General features: G+C 40.9%; 1 protein-coding gene across 1 annotated transcript in view; it reads left to right on the top strand.

Moving 5' to 3' along the window:
- DDAH1 (dimethylarginine dimethylaminohydrolase 1) overlaps positions 1-15644 on the top strand; it is a 344576-nt gene that overhangs the window by 141023 nt on the left and 187909 nt on the right. The window lies entirely within an intron of this gene.

The following is a 15644-nucleotide window of genomic DNA, read 5'->3' as shown; positions in this document are numbered from 1 at the left end:
AGGCCATCTTTCTGCCATTATGACGCTAGCCAAAGACTGAAAAAGCATATAGGAAGTCACATCTACCAGCCTTATAAATAGTGGTAGTTTGGGCAATGATGGTACTCAAATAGATGGTGTTAATGATTTCCAAATCATTATGTTGCGAGGTTATTGTGGAATTAAATGCTTTTATATTTATTTATTTGTTGGATAGAGATAGCCAGAAATTGAGAGGGAAGTGGTTGATAGAGAAGGAAAGAGACAAAGAGAGACACCTTTAGCCCTGCTTCACCACATGCAAAGCTTTCCCCCTAGAGGTGGTGATCAGGGTCTCAAAGCCAGGACCTTGAACATTGTAGCAAGTGTGCTCAACCAGGTAAGCCACCACATGGTCCCTATTATGGAATTTTGATCATGATGGTCAACTTGCACAAGCAGATTAACATTTATTAAATGTGCAGCTTGTAAAAACAATAGAAAAATATTTTTTAAATATTTATTTTCTTTTGTTGCCCTTGTTTTTTTTTTGTTGTTGTTGTTGTAGTTATTGTTGTTATTGATGTCATTGTTGTTGGATAGGATGGAGAGAAATAGAGAGCGAAGGGGAAGACAGAGAGGGGAGAGAAAGATAGACACCTGCAGGCCTGCTTCACCACCTGTGAAGGGCACTCCCCTGCTGGTGGGAAGCCGGAGGCTCAAACCGGAATCCTTATCCTGATCCTTGCACTTTGCGCCACCTGCGCTTAACCCACTGCGCTACCACCCAGACTCCCAGAAAAATCTTTTTTTTTTTCTGTCAAAAGCACTATATGTTTAATCTGACTGTAGAACTTCATTGTCCACATAAGAAAACTAAATGGTTTCTCCCAATGGACTAGAAGAACTTAGAGGAACAGGCATTTAAGACAAATCTGTTTCCAAGAACCAAAGAATTTAACCTTTGTTTTAGTCCTGCCTTCTGTCAGCCCTGTCAGCAGGAAAGCTGTCAAGGTTGATTTCAAGTGAATCATCTTTGGCATTCCCCCTCACTCCCACTCCCAAACCGCTTATCTGTCACTTCATGGAAATGGCTATTTGTCCTCAGTGGAATGCAGTCTGAGCTCAGATCTTGCATACGATTCATTACACTAGAGAAGATGAAAACACCACATTGTATACATTATGCGTTAACAATAAGTACCACTTCTCCTGAACTGGCTGTGCATCAATAAACGCAGCAGTTTTCTAGTTAAGGTTCTGAAACCACAGCCTTTTTAGTCACTTAGCCACCAGTGTTCTTCCAAGAGGGATTAGGAAATCTTTGGCTGAGAAATAAAGTATTTCAAAGTATTGGGAACTGTCTTTTTGCCATTATTAGTAAATCCACATATTTCTTAACATTTTAACTTATTTATCAAGTGTATTTATAACAGTTTTTTCATTTTGTTAGGGGATTAATGGTTTATAGTGTAAGCGTTGACACATATGTACAGTTTCTCAACTCTCCATGTTAACATTTCTTTCTTCTTTAAAATAATCCCAGCCCCACATTTTTTTTCCCTTCAGGGTTAGTGCTGGGGCTCAGTGCCTGCACTAGAAATCCACTGCTCCTGGTAGCCATCTTTTTCCATATTTAAAAAATATTTTATTTAATTATTTTTGCTTTTGTTGCCCTTGTTGTTTTTTATTGTTGTGGTAGTTATTATTGTTGTTGTTATTAGTGTCGTCACTGCTGCATAGGACAGAGAGAAATGGAGAGAGGGGAGGAAAACAGAGGGGGAGAGAAAGATAGACACCTGCAGACCTGCTTCACCAACTGTGAAGCAACTCTCCACCTGCAGGTGGGGAGTTGGGGGCTCAAACCGGGATCCTTACACCGGTCCTTCTTTTTTCCATTGCTGGTGCTGTTACTGCTGTTGTTGTTGGGTAGAACAGAGAGAAACTGAGAGATGAGGGGAAGACAGAGAGAGGGAGAGAAAGATAGACACCTGTAGACCTGCTTCACTGCTTGCGAAGCGACCCCTCCCCCCCAGCATGTAGGGAGTCGGGGGCTCGAACCGAGATCCTTGAGCTGGTCACTGCACTTCACATTATGTACACTACTGCCTAGCCCCCCTGGAAAACACATTTATGATGAGATGTGATCATGCACCCTAACATGAATTAAAATCAACTTTATGCTTCTACAGTTGGAGTAAGTGTTAGGTTTAATAGCCGGCTGAGAAAGAGATAATGAATGACACCTTGTACTGGCTTTGATACTGAGTCCCTACATTTCTCATCCATGTCAAAAGTCCCTTATCTGTAACTTGAAAGGCCAAAAGACTCTGAAAAGAAAGACATTTAGCAACAACTTTAGTGTTCTAAGCTCATGAGAAGCTTTGTTACATTGATCGTAGTTGTTCCATCTCACAAAAAGAGAGTATTAGTACTGCTGGATAAATTCAGCATGGTGCTACTCCAGAGCTATGGGGGTATTATAAAAACAGATATACTCTCACATTACCTTTAGCAAATCTAAAAACATTTAATTTGGGGGGCCAGGTGATGGTGCACTTGGTTCAAGCCCCTGGTTCCCACCTGCAGGGGGGAACTTCCCAAGTGGTGAGGGCTGCAGGTATCTCACTGTCTCTTTGCCTATCTCCCCCTCCCTTCCCAATTTCTCTCTGTCTCTGTCTACTAAATCAATATATAAATAAGTAAAATTTTAAAAGTCTAATTTTGAAACATTCCGGAACTAAAAATTTTGGATAAGGATGTTAGGAATTACACCTTTCCTTAAAACTTGGAAAATCTTTAGGAGAGATGGTATGTTAAGTTGGTCATCACCCATTTTGGATGGTTATTTTTATAATATCTGGCACATAATTACTTGATAGCATTGATCATACCATATGAATACTGGGTTGTCAGGAAAGTCATGACACATTTTCGTATGGAAAAACAGAAAAATACATCATTACTTTTCTGTTAACCCAATAATTTGCTTTGAATCTAGTTCTTGCTGTTTTGTTTTTAGTGTTGTGTCTGTTTGTGTGTGTGTGTATGTGTGTATGCACAATTTCACTGCTCAAGATTGTCTTCTTTCATTTAGCTAGAGAGACAGAGAAGCAAACACATTCAACACCAGAGTCCTCCTCTGTGCTATCAAAGCACATTTTCCCCATTGTGGTGCTGACGCTTGAACCCAGGTCTAACAAACACAGGACAAAGAAGGCACCACACCCAGTGAACTATTTTCCTGACCCCAATCTAGTGCCTTTTGACTTGAATGACAACTCAAAATAAATAAATTGTATTACACTATGGTAACTACTTACTTTCTTATTACCACACATTATACTCTTTGGCAAAAAAATATTTGTGAAGTCAATAAAGGTTTGAATACAGTGGAAACCATATGTAATCCCACATTCAGAGATAACCAGCATTACGACTACATGTCATTATCTTATCTATTTGGAAAACTACTATGGAAGTTTAAAGTCAGGATAGGATCTACTAAATCCTTATTCTCAGAATCATTATTTTTAATGGCTGCAGAGTTTCCTGTAGCTATGGATATAGCAGCTCCTAGATTAGAGGACTTTCCACTGCTTCTCAGCTTTTCACAAGATATTTGAATTGAGAGTTTAGAGCACTACCCCACGATGTAGGGGCTAAGTCTTGGGCCTTTTGTATATGATTCCTGTTCTGTTTTCCTGGAGAGAAATTCCCGAAGGGCATCATTTCCAATTTTTCTTTTTTTTAATATATTTTATTTTATTTTATTTAAGAAAGGATTAATTAACAAAACCATAAGGTAGGAGGGGTATAAATCCACACAATTCCCACCACCCAATCTCCATAATCCACCCCCTCCCCTGATAGCTTTCCCATTCTCTAGCCCTCTGAGAGCATGGACCCAGGGTCGTTGAGGGTTGCAGAAGGTAGAAGGTCTGGCTTCTGTAATTGCTTCCCCGCTGAACATGGGTGTTGACTGGTTGGTCCATACTCCCAGTCTGCCTCTCTCTTTCCCTAGTAGGGTGTGTCTCTGGGGAAGCTGAGCTCCAGGACACATTGGTGGGGTCTTCAATCCAGGGAAGCCTGGCCAGCATCCTGGTGGCATCTGGAACCTGGTGATTGAAAAGAGAGTTAACATACGAAGCCAAACAATTTGTTGAGCAATCATGGGCCCAAAGCTTGGAATAGTGGAGAGGAAGTGTTAGGGAGGTACTCACTGCAAACTCTAGTGTACTTCTGCATTCAGGTATATATTTTGCAGTAGTTTATGGATACGTGTGCACATAAGCTCTCTCTCACAGAAACTGGTGTATATCTAGGTTATGGGACTTTGTTAGAAAGTGAACCACCTGAGATGAAATTAGAGTGTACTATAAAAGGAAAGGTCTCACCCGAGTAATGAAGCTGAAGGGTTGTCATTCCACACATGAAGTCTCTGGACACAGTCTGAGGTGAAGCATGTTGAGGTGGCAATCGTTGCGTTGGTTAGGTTGTGATCGGCGGATGCAATATTATTTGGTATGGATTGGGAGAGGCATACGGGAAAGTGGGCCCTATCCAAGGGTTCCAGGACTGGGGGAAGTAGGGGCTCTATAGTGGAGATGTGAGGTTCCTGCTGTCTTAGGGTTCAAAAAGACAATTGATAGTTAATGTTATCATCACATTATTTGGTAATTGGGTTAACTTTGAAAAGTCCTTTTGTTATGGTTTGCTGTACAGTATCCAGTATCTTGTATATAGCTGTGCTATTGGATGCTTCTGATCTACTTGGTCTAGGCTTTTGAGAGAGTCTGCATATCAAATACACAGCCTATATATTAAAAAGTTTCAGTTTGTGTTTTGAAAAACTTTGAGATATACAATTGATTTTCCCCCTCTCATATTGATTAACTACTGATTTATATGTCTACATTTTGCTAGGAGTGTACATAAACACCATTCCCACCACCAAAAGACTGTGACCCATCCCTCCCACCCATTCCCACCCCCCACTGTCCCAGAAAGCTGTATGTCTACTCCTCACCACTGGGTTTTTACTTTGGTGCCCTACGTTTCCAATTTTTCAAATGATGAAGAGATTTTTGCCTAAGCAAGGTTATTAAGCATAATGAGTCACCCAATTAAAAAAAAAGAGTAGAGAATTTATTAAGGTTATTTTAATCTGCTAAGACCCTAGTGAAAATAGGTTTGCTAGTACACACAGTACTAAGTACAAGGACTCACTCAAAGATTCAGAATCAAGTCCCCAGCCCGACCAAGCTGCGAAGCAGGTCTGCAGGTGTCTCTCTCTCTTTGTTCCCTTCCCCACCCTTACCCTCCCAGTTTCTCTCTGTCTTGTCCAATAAAATGGAAAAAAGTGGCTTCCAGGAGCAATGGATTCATAGTGCCTGCACCAAGCCCCAGTGATAACCCTGGAGGGGGATTTTTTTCCGTTAGCCTTAATTAGATGTTTGGGAAGAATCTGAAAGTGAGTGTATCTTAGTCAAGAAAGGGCACGGTTTAAGTCTGGGCTGAAAGAGGCGTTCAGACATCCCCCATGTGAACTCTGGGGAATGGCTAACACCAAGAACTTTGAAAATGTTTAACTGTGTCATAGTTTGACCTACTGATGGAAGTGCTGAATTGTCCAAATTAGTTTCATTTCCCCACTTTCTGGAGATGTTTGGTTTTCCTCTTTTAATTATTCACAGTTTTGTTTTGCTCACAGTTTTAATTGTTCGCAGTTGTTCCTATGTGAGCAAACACGTACTCTTTGCATTTAAGTGAACATCTGCTTTAGAACAATGTGATGAGAAAATACTGTCTTTTTAGATTCCAGTGTGTGTTAAGATGGGTCTAGTCATTTCTGGAAATTCCCAAATCAGATCTATGTGAACTCTTCCAGAAAACGTGATCAGGCCAGCCCAACAGAACCCTCTCACTAACAGGGCCAAACAGGTGGAAACTGGAAGCCACATTTGTACTTTAAAGAGGTTAAGAACAATACCTGGCATACCGAACCAGCAACGTTGAATAGTGCGTAGTTCTGATAATACTCACACGAGTTTTACCTCTGGAAAGCTTATTCCCTTGTCACGGAGAACTAGCACTGCTCCTTAGGATTCACAGCCAGATTCACCCTATTTTCAGACCATGTGAACATTGTCCTAATACTCAGGCAATTAACGGGGCAAACACTGGTCTTGGTAGTATTAGTGTTCAGTCAATTTATTTAACTTAATTAAGCATTTAATTTCCTTCTGGTACCATCTTCACAAATGGAAAACAGGAGGGAAGAATAGTAATCTCAGGTTATTAGCTACTTTAAGTTTTCCAGTTACTACTTCTCAGACTGTAGCAAACCATAAACCTTTTAAAAGTAAAACATAAATTAAAGTTAAAGAAAAATGATATTTGCTTTCAAGTCTATGAAATTTCAATTCCCTTTAGAGGGTCTATTAGTTTCACCGTATTCCTCATAATAATAAAAGAAAATAATGGGGACCGGGCGGTGGTGCACCTGGTTAAATGCACACATTACAGTGCACAGGACTCAGGTTCAAGCCCCTGGTCTCCACCTGCAGGGGAAAAGCTGCATGGATGGTCAAGTAGGGCTGCAGGTATCTCTCTGTCTCTCTCTCTCTCTCTCTATCTCCCACTTCCCTCTCAACTTCTCCCTGTTTTTTTTTTATTGATGTTTTACAGTCGACAGTAAACACAAGTTTGTACACGCATAACATTTCTCAGTTTTCCACATAGCAATACAACCCCCACTAGGTCCTCTGTCATCCTTTTCCAGGACCTGTACTCTCCCCTCCACCCACCCCAGAGTCTTATACTTTGGTGCACTACACCAACTCCAGTTCAGGTTCTACTTGTGTTTTGTCTTCTGATCTTGTTTTTTTTTTTTTTTTTTTTAATTTTTTTATTTAAGAAAGGATTAATGAACAAAAACATAAGGTAGGAGGGGTACAACTCCACACAATTCCCACCACCCAATCTCCATAAACCACCCCATGCCATGATAGCTTTCCCATTCTCTAGCCCTCTGGGAGCATGGACCCAGGGTCGTTGAGGGTTGCAGAAGGTAGAAGGTCTGGCTTCTGTAATTGCTTCCCCGCTGAATATGGGCATTGACTGGTCGGTCCATACTCCCAGTCTGTCTCTCTCTTTCCCTAGCAGGGTGTGTCCCTGGGGAAGCTGAGCTCCAGGACACATTGGTGGGGTCTTCAATCCAGGGAAGCCTGGCCAGCATCCTGGTGGCATCTGGAACCTGGTGATTGAAAAGAGAGTTAACATATGAAGCCAAACAATTTGTTGAGCAATCATGGATCCCAAGCTTGGAATAGTGGAGAGGAAGTGTTAGGGAGGTACTCACTGCAAACTCTAGTGTACTTCTGCTTTCAGGTATATATTTTGTAGTAGACTATGGATACGTGTGAACATAAGCTCTCTCTCACAGAAACTGGTGTATATCTAGGTTATGGGACTTTGTTAGAAAGTGAACTACCTGAGATGAAATTAGAGTGTACTATAAAAGGAAAGGTCTCACCCGAGTAATGAAGCTGAAGGGTTGTCATTCCACACGTGAAGTCTCTGGACACAGTCTGAGGTGAAGCATGTTGAGGTGGCAATCGTTGCGTTGGTTAGGTTGTGATCGGCGGATGCAATATTATTTGGTTTGGATTGGGAGATGCATACGGGAAAGTGGTCCCTATCCAAGGGTTCCAGGACTGGGGGAAGTAGGGGCTCTATAGTGGAGATGTGAGGTTCCTGCTGTAATTTGATCAGGTCCTGCTTTTAATTTCCCTTTCTGATCTTGTTTTTCAACTTCTGCCTGAAAGTGAGATCATCTCTGTTTCTATCGTATAACAAATAAATAAAAATATTTTTAAAAAAGAAAATAATTCACCATATTCTTTATTTTTTAATATAATTTTTTGTATATATATTTATTTTTCCTTTTGTTGCCCTTTTTTATTGTTGTTGTAGTTATTATTGTTGTCCTTATTGATGTCGTTGTTGTTAGATAGGACAGAGAGAAATTGAGAGAAGAGGGGAAGACAGAGGGGGAGAGAAAGACACCTGCAGACCTGCTTCACTGCCTGTAGAGCGACTCTCCTGCAGTCACCATATTCCTTATAACAGTAGAAAATAATAGAAAAAAGAAAATAATGTCTGACACAATACTGTACAGTCATATAAAGTCTTGTGAACTATTCCCCCACATGACCACTGTCAAACTTCAGCATCTGACATTCTGGGCCAGCAACTCACTTGGAAAGTGTGATGCTTTACCATAACATAACTCAGATTTAAAGCCTGGCTTTCACTGCAGTAAAGGAAGTGGTCCTGTGATTCTTTCATATTCTATCTATCTATCTATCTATCTATCTATCTATCTATCTATCTAAAATAAACAAGATAGAAATTAACAATAGGGAGTTGGGTGGAAGCGCAGCAGGTTAAATGCACATGGCGCAAAGCACAAGGACCAACATAAGGATCCAGTTCGAGCCCCTGGCTCCCCACCTGTAGAGGAAGTTTCTTCACAGGTCCGCCGGTCTGTCTATCTTTCTCTTCCCCACCCTGTCTCTTCCCCTCCTCTCTCCATGTCTCTCTCTCCTATCCAACAACAATGACATCAGTAACAACAACAATAATAACTACAAATAAAACAACAAAGGCAACAAAAGGGAATAAATAAATAAATATATATATTTTTAAATTCACAATAACAAAACTTGGAAACAACCAAAATGCCCTTTGGGGAAGCAAGCTTGAGGAACCCTTATTGTGTGAGGCTCTCAGCATGGAGTCAGTCCTCAGTTTCCTTACTTCAAATAAGGTTGACCCTGGGGAAGGAGGGAGAGGGATGGGGTGTGGGGTGCGCTGAGTCCTGGTGCCTAATGATGGAAAAGGACCAAGGTTGGGTGAGAGAGTCTTGCAGACTGCTTATCATGAAAGGTCATCCCTATGTGTCTACAACCGCAGGTGATTAAGCCCCCAGTAAAGTGGGAAAAATACAGAAATCTAAAATAAGATTTAAAAAAATGCATATAGGGAGTTGGGCAGTAGTGCAGCAGGTTAAGCGCACGTGACACAAAGCACAAGGACCTGCATAAATAAGGATCCCGGTTCGAGTCCCCAGCTCCCCACTTTCAGGGAAGTCGCTTCACAAGCTGTGAAGCAGGTCTGTAGGTGTCTTTCTCTTCCCCTATTCTTTACATTTCTCTCTGACCTATCGAACAACGATGACATCAAATACAACAACTACAACAACAATGAAAAACAGCAAGGACAGCAAAAGGGAAAAAATAAATATTTAAAAAATACATATAAACAGGGTGGGGGTGGGTATCGCAGTGGGTTAAGTGCACAAGGCACAAAGTGCAAGGACCGGCATAAGGATCCTGGTTCGAGCCCCCAGCTCCCCACCTGCAGTGTGTGTGTGTGTGTGTGGGGGGGTCGCTTCACAAGTGGTGAAGCAGGTCTGCAGGTGTCTTTCTCTTCCCCTCTCTGTCTCCCCTGTCTTGATTTCTCTTTGTCCTATCCAACAACAACAACAACAACATCAATGGAAACAATAACAATAACAACAACAAGAAGGGCAACAAAATGGGGAAAAAATAGCCTCCAGAGCAGTGGATTCATAGTGCAGACCAACAGTATATATACATATATATACAAATACTGTTGAATATATATACATGGCCAACAATAGTATCTAACATTGCAGTTGTAGCAAATGAATTTTTCTCTTATATCTTCAAACACATTAAGTTCCCTTTTGTCTTTGCTCACATGTTCCCACTATTTGGAAGTCTTGGCCCAAAAGTTGCCTCCACAGAGAAGTCTTTGCTTATCCCCCTATGTAGGTGGGTTTCTGTTATGATTCATGTGCAGAGTACCTTGTCCTTTTTCCTTTGTTTCACTTAGATTGTAAGTATTTAAATATGTGATTCATTAGTAGCTGGCTGTTTTCTCTGCAATACCTAGGAGTCATTATATCTAGACCATACTTGTGCCCAGATGACTAAGTAAATAGTCCCATTCAACTAGTTCGGAAATTGCACTTGTTGTATTAATAAGTCTGTGTGTATGGATTCTGGCTCTAATTCACGGGGGGGGGGGGAAGCAAAACTTTAGTAAATATCAGGGAAATTCTCTGGGGGGGGAAATTATATTAATACTTATCAGAGAGACTGGGTGGTGGCACACCTGATTGAGCATACACATTACAGTGCTCAAGGACTCAGGTTCAATCCCCTGGTCCCCAGCTGCATGGGGAAAGCTTTGCAAATGGTGAAGCAGTGCTGCAAGTGTCTGTCTCTCTTCTTCTCTATCACCTCCTTACCTCTGGATTTTTGACTGTCCCTATCCAATAAATAAAGCTAATAAAAAAAAGATGTAAAAATACTTATCAGAATGATAACTGAACTTGAGTAAGAATGTGATGATTTATAATGGACACTCCTTCCATAGAAGGCAATATCAATTTTCCCTTTGAATCAGGCCTGTAAGTGCTTTGATAAATATGCAGTAAATTGGAAATTATGTTACCACCACGTACACACTTAAATGGTCAGGAAATTTCTACTCTCTGCCTTGAGGAAGTTAATTATTAACTAAGAATTGAGAATACATGGAGACAACTTTGCTGTGAGAAGTCCAAACCACATGGATAACCTCTTGAAGGAGAGATGCATATGGGATGAGCGACCAAAGAATTAACTCTAAAGCACCAGAGAGGTGACGGAGGGAACCATCATTCTGTAAATTCTCCAGCTCTAGCGGCCCCAACCAACTCCATATGATTCAGAGATGAACCACTCAACAAGCTCTTCCCAAATGCCTGATCCACAAATCAGCAGCCAAATAAAATGATTGTTTCAAGCCACCATATTTCATAATGATTTGTTATCCAGTGACAGATAATTGGACCAAAGAGTAAAAAACCGTGATGAGGAAGATCTGTGGGAAGGTGATTCAGAGGAGAAAATAGAAAAAAATGAAATAAGGGCAGTCACTTGAGAAGAAAGAGTTCTTTGAGGTGATGCACAGAGTAATGGAGATGGTAAAGATTTCTCCATATAGCCAGCAGAAGTAGGCTGACAGGACAGATCTCCTAAGAGGGCATCTGCTTTGCCTTGTGCATGACCCAGGACTAGCCTCACTCTCTACCATACTAGGAGAAGCTTCAGAGCTATCATATTTTCTTTCTGTACCTTTCTCTTACTATCTAAAAGTGTCAGTCTGGACTTCCCTGGGCAGATGACTTCACCAATGTGTTCTGGAACCTCACCTCCCCAGAACCCTACCCCATTTCTCTCTGTCCTGTCCAACAATGACAACATCAATAACAACAACAGTAATAACTACAAAAATAAAACAACAAGGGCAACAAAAAGGAATGAATAAATATAAATAAATTAAAAAAAAGAAAATTTATCCATTTCCAAACAATGGGAAAGAGGAAAAGCAATAATGTTCATTGAAAGCTAACTGTCCTCAGGTTTTTCTTTTTTTAAATTTATTTATGTATTTATTTATTATTAGAGACAGAGAGAAATTGAGGGGAAGGGCAGATAGATATGGAGAGAGACAGAGAGACACCTGCAGCCCTGCTTCACCACTCATGAAGCTTTCGCCCTGCAGGTGGGGACCACGGGCTTGAACCTGGTTCCTTGCGTACTGTAGTGTGTGCACTTAACCAGGTGAACCACTGCCTGGCCCCTCAGGTTTTTCATAATTACTTCTTCCCTTTTTTTTATTACCAGGATTGCACAGGAGTAAGTGGATGAGACAGATTTGAGCACAAACTACTCAAAGCTTATCTTAACAGTCAAAAGAATCGAGATAACTTGTTTTGAATATTCTATAATTTTACCAAATCCTTCAAGTATCCCTCAGGATTGGCTTTACGCTTCATATATTTATATAGAAGGGTCTGAGATTCAGAAAGTTTAGCCAAATTACGCAAGATCACACAGCTACAACAAGCCAAGATTCAGGGACAGGTTGCGGAGCACCTGGTTGAATCCACACATCACCATGCGCGAGGACTCAGTTCTAACCTGCAGTCCCTGGCCCAGATGGGGAAGTTTTAGTAGTGGTAGGCTATGCTACAGATGTATCTCTCTCTCTCTCCCTCTATCTCTTTCTCTCCCTCTTTATTTTCTTTCCCTCTCAATTTATCTCTGTTTTATCAAATATATATATTAAACTTTATTTTTTATTGTATAGCGACCAAGAGAAATTGAGAGGAGAGGTAGAAGGAGAGGGAGAGAGAGAGAGGGAGAGAGGGAGAGAGGGAGAGGAGAGAGGGAGAGAGAGGGAGAGAGAGGGAGAGAGGAAGAAATTGAGAGGGAGATATAGAGAGACAGATATATATATATATATATATATATATATATATAGAGAGAGAGAGAGAGAGAGAGAGAGAGAGGGAGAGAGAGTGCAAGCGGCAGCACTGCTTCCCTAATGCAAAGTTTTCCTCCTTCAGATGGGGACCAGGGGTTAGAACCCGGGTCCTTGTGCACTGCAGTGTGTGCTTAATCCGGTGCACCACCACCTGGCCCTCTAAATAAATTGTTTTTTAAAAATCCAAAGCTGAGATTCTAACTTAGACCATGAACTAGAATCAAACTCTTGGTGAGAGTTCTTATGAAGATAGAATGATGAAAGTAGATAGAAATTATTGGTATCTAATGCTTTCATCAAGCTATTCTTCAAACACATGAATTGAGATTTCAACAATGAAATTATGCACGTGTTTTCCAAGAGCTCCTCAAAGTGACATATAATATAGAACTCTATGATGGAAGTCAAAACAAGAGTATAGGTGTTTCTCATACAGCCATGGAGTTTCTGGGAATAGCTGACAGCCTCACTCACTTGTTTACTGTAGAACTAGGGCCTAGAAATGCAGAATTTCATTGACCCTGGGTCGGTTTTTTTCCCCCCTATTTGGAGAGGGAGACAGAAAGAGAGAAAGAGACATCACAGCATCAGCACTTCCTCTGCTATCATGGGACTTCTACGTGGTGCTGGGATTCAATCATGTGAAGTGCAAAAAGGGCTTGAATCCTGACCTGATGAACTAACTCCCAGCCCCCCTTTGCTTAAAGGACTAGGGGTTGCCATGTTGTGTGCCTGTGTCTGAGGTATGCAGTATTTATGTAGTCTCATTCAAAAGATTGGAGTATATTGTTGAGTGGTAGAGGTAGCCATTTTTCCCCCCTGCAGGGTTATTATCACTTGAGGCTCAGTCCCCGCACTACAAATCCACTGTTCCTGGCAGCCATCTTTTTTCCATTGTTGTCATTGCTGTTATTATTGTTGTTATTGGATAGGACAGAGAGTAATTGAGAGAGGAGTGGCAAATAGAGAGGGGGAGAGAAAGACACCCGCAGACCTGCTTCACTGCTTATAAAGGGGCCCCTCCTGCAGGAGGGGAGCCAGGAACTTGGACTGGGATCCTTAAGCTGGTCCTTGCGCTTTACACTATTTGAGCTCAGGTTGGTGTGCTGAGCCCCCAGAAGTAGACATTTTTATGAAGAGGCATATAAACACTGTTCATTTAGTGCCTGGCATAGGAGCCCAACAGCTATTTGTATCAGTGAAAATAATATGCAGCTCTTCCTGACCTGGTCATTTGTATTTCTCATACTCAGCGCTATAAATTCTTTCCTCTTCCAACTTTAGGAAGTTGAGCACAGTGAAACTGGATGTCAAAGTTTGGAAAGTTGGAACCAAAAAATGGAAGGAAGCTTTATTTCCTCATATTACTTGGAGAAAAGTCAGGAACCAACCAGGAGCATCTGTGTTTGAATATGAGTGACGAAGAGATCAGAGTCTATAGATTCAATTCTATTATATTTTCAGGGGGGGTTGTTTTGTTACAGTAGCTAGAGTTACCGTCACCAATATATAAGTGAGTTGAGCTAGTCTATTATCATTCTTTGAACATACTTTTGACATTTGCACATAATTATTTTTTTAGAATTCTCATTCTCTCCTTCCACTTATTCAAGACTTATTCAAAGCCTAAACCAAGTTCAATCACCTAGAAGCAACTTGATTCTATCCCCATAAGCCTGAGTGATGATCTCTTTTCCTAAATTCCTGTAGCACACTATCTATCCATCTCACATGAGCTTATAGTTCCAATTTTTTATGTCTTTCTTTTTCCCAGCAAGACTGAGCTATTAAAGGTCAAGGATCCTATATGACTTTGAAATGTATAACAGGATGTTTTACCTTGTGAATTTTCAATAAGTATTTGTGGAAGCAATGAATTTCTCAGTGTATTAGGTTCAATAAAGTCCATTTTTCTTCACTGCCCAAGCTGGGAAACTTCTAAACTATAACTTAGTAGAGTGGGTGTTATTATTTGTGTCATCAATACATACATTCTAACACTTTTTGACAACTGCTTAAGGGAGACAGAAGGCATGTTTACTAGATTTCGAATGACACAAAACAGGTAATGAATAAGGCACAAGAGGTGACAATCAAAACTCAACAAGTATAAAGTATATAATATTTAACAGAGACAGCTGATTGTTTACTTAAAAAGAAAAGCACCCCAGTTTTAGTACAGAGAGGGACTGAGAAACACCTACAGAGACAACTTTCACCACTTACAAATGTGTGATTTGAAGACTTCAGAGTAAAGTTTTTCTTTCATATTGAGAGTGAAACAGAGATGCCACAGCCCCCTACTATATGTACTGGCTGGAACCTGGGCACTGAACATGGCAGAACATACCTGTTCAGTTCAGTGCTTCTTATTACAGGCGGAAAGCTGATCTTCACTATCTAAATCTATAATAGTGTCATTATTATATTATTGTATATATTATATACATATTATAATAGTCAGTAATACCAATTTATTGGAAAGAAAAAATTTCAGGATTTAATTGACTGTCATGCTGACATACGAACCAACAAGATAAAAAGGATTCTGTTCACAGTTAGGCTTATGCACTGGGTGGTAGGTAAAATATCCAGGCTCCAATAAGCCGCAGGCATGAAGTAAGGTCACTAAGTGAAGACCAACTAGCCGTGGATGTAGTCTCAATGTTTGATGAAAGGAGCCTAGGCAAGGTCACACTAGAGCCAACTTTTGCACATAGCACTAGAGGAAATCCCCTGTCAGAAGATAGCATTAATTAATTCTGATGACACGCTGGTACCAAAAAAACAATCTATGTGCCCTGAAAGTTTTGGCCTCAGAAGTAGAACCTAGCACATGTCTTTAATTTTAGTTATTTAGACCAGGGCACCAAAGCACCTTCAATGCAGTGGGGACCACATGGTTGCACACACGGTAAAATGACAACAAACACATTGTTCAAGGGAGCTATCTTGCCAGCCAGAGCTTAGCAGATCTTACAGGTGTGCTACTGGGAGTCGGACTGTAGCGCAGCGGGTTAAGCGCAGGTGGCGCTAAGCACAAGGACCAGCGGAAGGATCCCGGTTCGAGCCCTCGGCTCCCCACCTGCAGGGGAGTCTCTTCACAGGTGGTGAAGCAGGTCTGCAGGTGTCTGTCTTTCTCTCCCCCTCTCTGTCTTCCCCTCCTCTCTCCATTTCTCTCTGTCCTATCCAACAACAATGACATCAATAATAGCTACAACAACAAAACAACAAGGGCAACAAAAGGAATAAATAAAAATAAACAAATAAATAAATAA

Source organism: Erinaceus europaeus, chromosome 11, assembly GCF_950295315.1.
Source record: "Erinaceus europaeus chromosome 11, mEriEur2.1, whole genome shotgun sequence".
Classification (NCBI taxonomy): Eukaryota; Metazoa; Chordata; class Mammalia; order Eulipotyphla; family Erinaceidae; genus Erinaceus; species Erinaceus europaeus.
Note: the sequence above shows the minus strand (reverse complement) of the source record. Positions and strands in the feature narration are given on the sequence as shown.